The sequence below is a fragment of the Temnothorax curvispinosus genome, unplaced genomic scaffold, assembly GCF_003070985.1.
Source record: "Temnothorax curvispinosus isolate PA1 unplaced genomic scaffold, ASM307098v1 QBEX01002590.1, whole genome shotgun sequence".
Classification (NCBI taxonomy): domain Eukaryota; kingdom Metazoa; phylum Arthropoda; class Insecta; order Hymenoptera; family Formicidae; genus Temnothorax; species Temnothorax curvispinosus.
In genome coordinates, this window is record NW_020212370.1 from 1 (window position 1) to 6,418 (window position 6,418).

The following is a 6,418-nucleotide window of genomic DNA, read 5'->3' on the forward strand; positions in this document are numbered from 1 at the left end:
CCGTCTGTCACGAAAGTGTCGATCGATCTTGCCGTTCGTTTTATTTTACGACGGTCGCTTCCTTACTATTTAAAATTAAAAACGTATATCATATCGTCGTCATGAAAAAAAACCAAAAGAGATATTTTATCCCAAACATAAAGGATTCCGCATAAAACCACGGAAAAAGTAGTCCCAGTCAACGTGGTTGAAGTTTTGAAATAAAAAAGTCCCATTTTCAAAGCTTTGCAACACGTTTGAAGGTTTTTCTGATATGTCGCAGACAGTTTTAGGATGGTCAGCATGTTTGAAGATATACCGACATTTCGTGAGATTTTTCCGTTATAAACCATCATTGTCGCGTTCAACACTTTGAGACCAAGTATCTCGGAACGTATTTCGTTTCTGATGTTGCAGCCCGTGAGACTTTTGATTAGGTCAATTTGTACTTCCGTATGTTAAAACTTAAATCACCGTGACTGGGGTCACTTTTCCCGTGGTTTTGTGTGGGGTTCTTTATTAGAAAACACAGAGAGAGAGACAAACGGTGAACAACGGCCTCCAACAGAGAAAATTTTAAGGACTGTTTACACGAGTCGTAAGAGTACGCAGTAAAACGTAAGCAGTAAGCTCGTGACTACGGGGATTTTTATACGTTAAGACGACGCGACTGTGCGTGAGCATGGTTTACAGCTTACATCTTACTGCATACTCTTTACGGCTTGTGTAGACGGTTCTTAAAATAAATACATGTTGCTTTCTCTGTTTTTCTTTCATACTGTCCCGTTCTTCAACTCTACGATCAAGTTTTACTACGTTGAAAGTTTTAACGTACGACGTACAGAACGCTATATTTTTTAACGTATGAACGCCCGTTTCTTCGTACACGCCTCTCATAAATATTCCTTAAACATGTCACTCAAGCAACGACAGTTAAACGTATAAAAAGTATGTCGAATGTAAAGGTTGACTTGGTATGAATCGAAAAATGAAAACGACTGCACAGCGAGAAATAAACGTATTAAAAAATCAAACAAATATTTAAAGATATAAACGATCATCGCTATGTCAAAGAACAAACGTAGAGAAAACGTTCACAGAATGTCACGTTAAATGATTTTAGATATAAACGTCTTTACTTTACGTGTAACCGACGGTCTAAGATTTTTCGTACATGTTAAAACTTGCAAGAAATGCTTTAGCTAGACTAAACGAACGAAAAAATAACGCAGGTATATTAGATGACGTGATCGCGTCGAGCTCTCTGTATATACGTTACAAACGCTCCGAAAACTAAGCCTTAAAAATAACGTCGCTTCATAGTGCGTCGTATATTATTTACTACGCACATTTTTACGCCTTTGTAGTATGACGTTTATAAAGTTTCAGGATATCACGCGTTCGCACTTTTTTTTAATAGAAACATTTCAGCCGTTGCGTTGTAGCACACGATACGAACGAGGACCTATATTTAACGTATACTTGAGTACGTTTTTAAAAAATATAACTTCGTACATGTATCTCGATCTATATAAAAAAGAACGTAAAACTATGATATATAAACTTTTTTCGACGTACGTCGACACGACGTACGCGTACGTAGACAGTATTAAACGACAAAGTAGTCGTATCATCGTATTTTTTTTTCGTTAACTTTACATCGTCGTAGTGATATAAGTTGCAAAACATTCTAGCCACTCAAGAAAGTGGGACATAAAAATTAACGGAACATCCTTCGTTTCCGTGTAGATTTGTTTCATAGTTTGTAATACATATTTTCGTGTTTGTGCTGTATGATGCTTGGAACCTTGTCTTAATAAACGTACATAAGAACGTAGTTTCCTGGGATAAAGGTTCACGATATCTTTGTTGTACGTTTCACAAGAACGAAATATCCGCTTTAACATTGACGCTGTGAATGCCAGGACTGCAGATGCATCGTGCAACTGAACCAACAGTTCTTTTAAAAACGTAAACATTACGTGAAAAATATATGCAGATCTGGCATCAAACTCCACGACGTTCGTTAACATCTCCTCCGCGTTACTTCGATTAGTTCGATGCGTTCTTTTCTTTAACGTGGGAACTATGTATACAAAACTCGTGAATAAAGGCTTTTCTATTACGTTTCATTTTTGTGAAACATATCGTTCTTCCTTCGTAGATAGTCTAAGATGCAACCGTGAGTCGAAAACGTTATGTAACAGTCTACAACGTTTATCATTTGTTTCCACGTATGAGAGTTTTACAAGTACACGATTTGTATGACGTCGAAAACGTGTATTCTTAACTGACAGGTGTATTACAGAAAGAGTTAAACATATTAAAATGTTTTCCGAGTAACACTTGTTCAAAACATCGTCCGTAAGATATTTGTCCAAAAGAATATTCATAAACTTGAAGCTCAGATGTAACGATCCTCAAATGTTTAAATGTGCTCGTTGTTCTGTATCACGTCCGTAAGACGTCCTGTAACATATGTATATTAAAATATTACGTATAAACGGGTTGACAAAAAGTAAAAGTATCGTAAGCTATGTTTTCTATAGAGGGTGAGTGTGCGAACGTATAGTCAAAGCAAAACGAAGGTGCATCGTCCGACCAAATCAAGTCAAATGTGTAAAATAATTTTTTTTGTACGAGGTTTTTGAAATAAATACGTTTGTAAATCTACCAAGTACTTGAACGTACACTTGACTATATCTCGACTAATGACGCCAAGCTCGAGACTGCTCGTTTCTCGTCGTCGTTATCGGATATCGGCAACGAATATTTTACGTTTTTACTTGACGTTTTGTTAACACCTTGACTGATCAAGCCATCGTTGGCAAAAGGATCTCTGCGACGCCACATTGATATTGTTAACGTGTACCACGCGTTCGCCGCTACCCTGTATATCTATATTTATGACGACGTAACATACACGACGTAACACGCGACGCAACGAACGTTGATAAGCTTCTTTGGATATCTTATAACATAAGAGCGTGCTTAACGATAGACATAAAGCCGTCACGACTGTGTCAGCGTGTATACAAAGCAAAGTTTTCTGTGACATATTTTCATACGTCTCGGACTGATCAACATTTTTTACGTCACTGTACGTTTTTAATATCACTCTTAACATATCTGTATTCATACTGCCGCCATGTTGCAAAGTACGATATAAATTTATAGTTATATCGTATGTTACCAGTACCGATGTGTTCGTTACACGTCATCCAGAGTGTAACCTATAAAAAAGAGTACGCGTCGTACGTAACATACGCTAAATATACGTTTCTTAAGGCAACGAACGACGAAAAGAAACGAAGAAATATTTCGGACCATATACCATTTTTAAGACACTAGCTTCAAACGATATCTAGCGTGCGAACTTCTACACTTGCGTGCAAATGTAACAGAAACTATTTATTTAAAAGTGTAACGAAAATACGAGAACGAGTTGTACGAACGCGACTGCGTTCTCCAAAATTCTTTTTTCGTACGAGTACGGCTTCAATCGAGCGATAGCGAAAGATACAAATAAACTACACAAAAAAAAATCTTGCGACGTACGCTCACAAGCATTTAGATTAAGTTTTCCATGAACGCGTCACGTGTCGCGTCCGCCAAGTTAACCACGCGATACCGTCTCTATTTTACTACTTGTGACGGGATGAAAATGTGATATTTTGCGTGGTTAATTTGGCGGACGCAGCATGACGGACTAAAAAATGCGTCGGTCACCGTTCGATGTATTTCCTTTTACGAAATGTATAAAAAAATAATTTTAATGATCGTATAGCATTACATATATAAATAAAGTGCGCGAACGTACGGACATATATATACGAAAGAACGTAACAGTTTAGTACAGTTTGTAAACTGTTACGTCCTTTATCTTCTTTCGTGTATATCGACTATTTTACAAAAATATATATACCTTTTTAAATACACCAATGAACGTACGCGCCATGCTGTTCCATAACGTGTTTAAGGAGAGCCTTATCGAGGGGTCGAACGAGATGTTCAGCACCGTCAACTGTGTGTTTAGTTCGTAGTACGTTCGGATCGCGAACGTCAGTTAACTGCATCCTTACGGCCAAATCGAAACTGCGTAGAAACTGTTCGCGTGCTGCTCGATACAGATCCTTGAACGGCATCCCTAAAATGGTATCATCAACGAATAGACAACGTACTTTGTACAGCTAGCTAACAGAACGGTAGTTGAGCGATACGTACTTGCAAACGTGTTACTGCTGTTGCTCACGTGTATTTGATAAAACGTAAATAACGTGTTCGAGCGTTTGAGGTGAGAGACAGGAAGACATTCTGGAGGGAAGACAGCACGAGTCCACTGTTTTGTTGAACCAGTAAGGAACTTTCGTACGAAGTTTCCGCTTGATATGGCACGACGGTTGTCGCATCCCACCAATAAAATGTAAACTTTGCGCGTTTTATATGGTCACAAACTAAAATACGTAGTGACAACGTAGTAACAACGCAGCTTCACGTTAGCGTAAAACGAAATGTAACTTACGGAGTGATACATTTATGTACGCAACAGACGCTACGACATGGATATTCGGACGGGCTGTTAAACTGGCAAGAATATTTTAAACTTTCGTCGAACGCAGCCATCGCCCATCTATATTCTGACGTATTAAGTAAAGCCGATCATCCGGATTATCTTTCATAACCGTTTCGATAAGTTCGAAACACGCCGTAGGATTCGCTGAGCACGCTAAATCTAATAAATCCGTTCGTATGTTATCGAGTATCTGAAATGACATTTAATACATACTATAGCTTTTCTAAATATTTTTTTACGTACGTACGGTCATTCGTACGTACACGAGACCGTTCGCTTAGATTTTTCAACGTTAAGCTAGGAAAAAATTCATTTCGAACTAACGTTGGATGATCTGCTCGCTCCGTATGGAAATCGTTTATTAACGTCCTTTTTGAGTCTACTCCCGAAAGCAACAGACTGTAACCTTCTCTAAAATATAACATACATCTTAGAATAAAATACCATCAAAGAACATTTTCCATAACCATACTACTTATGACTTACTTCAATATAACGTGCTACATAGAAAAGAACGATCTACGCGTCTCTGTCACGGAACAAATACGTTTCTTATATATCGTAGAAATATGATTTTGATTTATTAATACGTCTTTCAGTATTTCTTCAGTAAGACGAGCGTTCCGAAGTCTTCCTAATGTACGATCAGACGTAACTATCTTTTCTGCGTAAGATTCAAAGTACTCGTCGGTTTTTATGTGCTTTAAAAAAAACGTACGTATGTAAATATACATCGAGATCTGACGTAAAATATTATTTATCGACGTTGCCAAATATTCAAGATAGTTTTCGTAAATTTACATAATCTTTGTAAGCAACAATCTTACGTGCTCTCTCTGTTTTTCTAGGTGTACTTTGTATCTGACGTCTTAGTAAAGGTTTCGGCAAAGATTTCGACACTTTTTGTTTACGTCCCCTTCTAGCATCGTTTTCCTTACTCACGTCAGACGTCTCGCTATCCTCACTTTTGTCAGAAATTTCGTCAGGCTCTGAACTGCTTTCCGTATCCGTAGGTACATCGTCACTGTCTTCCGACACGCTCTCCGCACCACTTGACGTTACACTGGACAAATACCGTTTTCGAGACACTACGGGTTATCAAAAAGAAAACGAACGTAAAAAGATGCAAATAGATTCTTCCATACGTTGCAGCAAAATCTTTAGCTGAAGCAAGATATACTGTACCTTTGATATCAACATTTTCTCTGTTAGCTTGACTTTCAGGACTTGACGTAATCTTTTCAAAAACACGTTTTAGAACTGGAAGCGTTTTGAAACTTTTTAGGGTTTTGGGTGTACGACACTGCGTGGCTTTAAGTATCATGCTATTCCTTTTCGTTGGTGTTTGAAATCCATAGTTTTTTCCACACACTGCCTTCTCGAAAAATATGTCTGAAGTACCGTAACACACACGGTTAGATAAAAGTAAAATAACAAGTTTATATATGAACGTTTGTCACGTACCATGTGGTTTCTGTACATCCTCTTCGACATCCTGAAGTTACTTCTCTATGTCAGCCTTCGGTATGTCAACTCGAGCTACAAAACAACGTGCAGACTACAGTAGCAGTGTAGTACAATAAATATAGATAACATAAATGAAATCTCAAGAGGTTGAACAGATTCTAAAACGGATTAAACTCCACGTTACGTGCGTACGTTATATTAATATAACGTTGTCGCGGCTTACGAAATAACGGCCGTATTTTCTAGTACGTTAATGTTTTATGTTTTTTTAGCCGTTGACGTCAAAACATGTGTAGCACTTTAGGAAAACCAAACGACGAACAAAACCAAGTATATTTTTCAGAATAATTGTGATTTTTGCCCAGTGCTCTGAATGTCAACGTGAAAAAATTCAAGCAA

At 37.8% G+C, this 6,418-nt stretch overlaps 1 pseudogene; it reads right to left on the reverse strand.

Annotated features, from left to right (window-relative positions):
- Positions 1-3,930: 3,930 nt before the first annotated feature.
- On the reverse strand, positions 3,931-6,091 carry LOC112451814 (annotated as a pseudogene).
- Between the last annotated feature and the right edge of the window lie 327 nt (positions 6,092-6,418).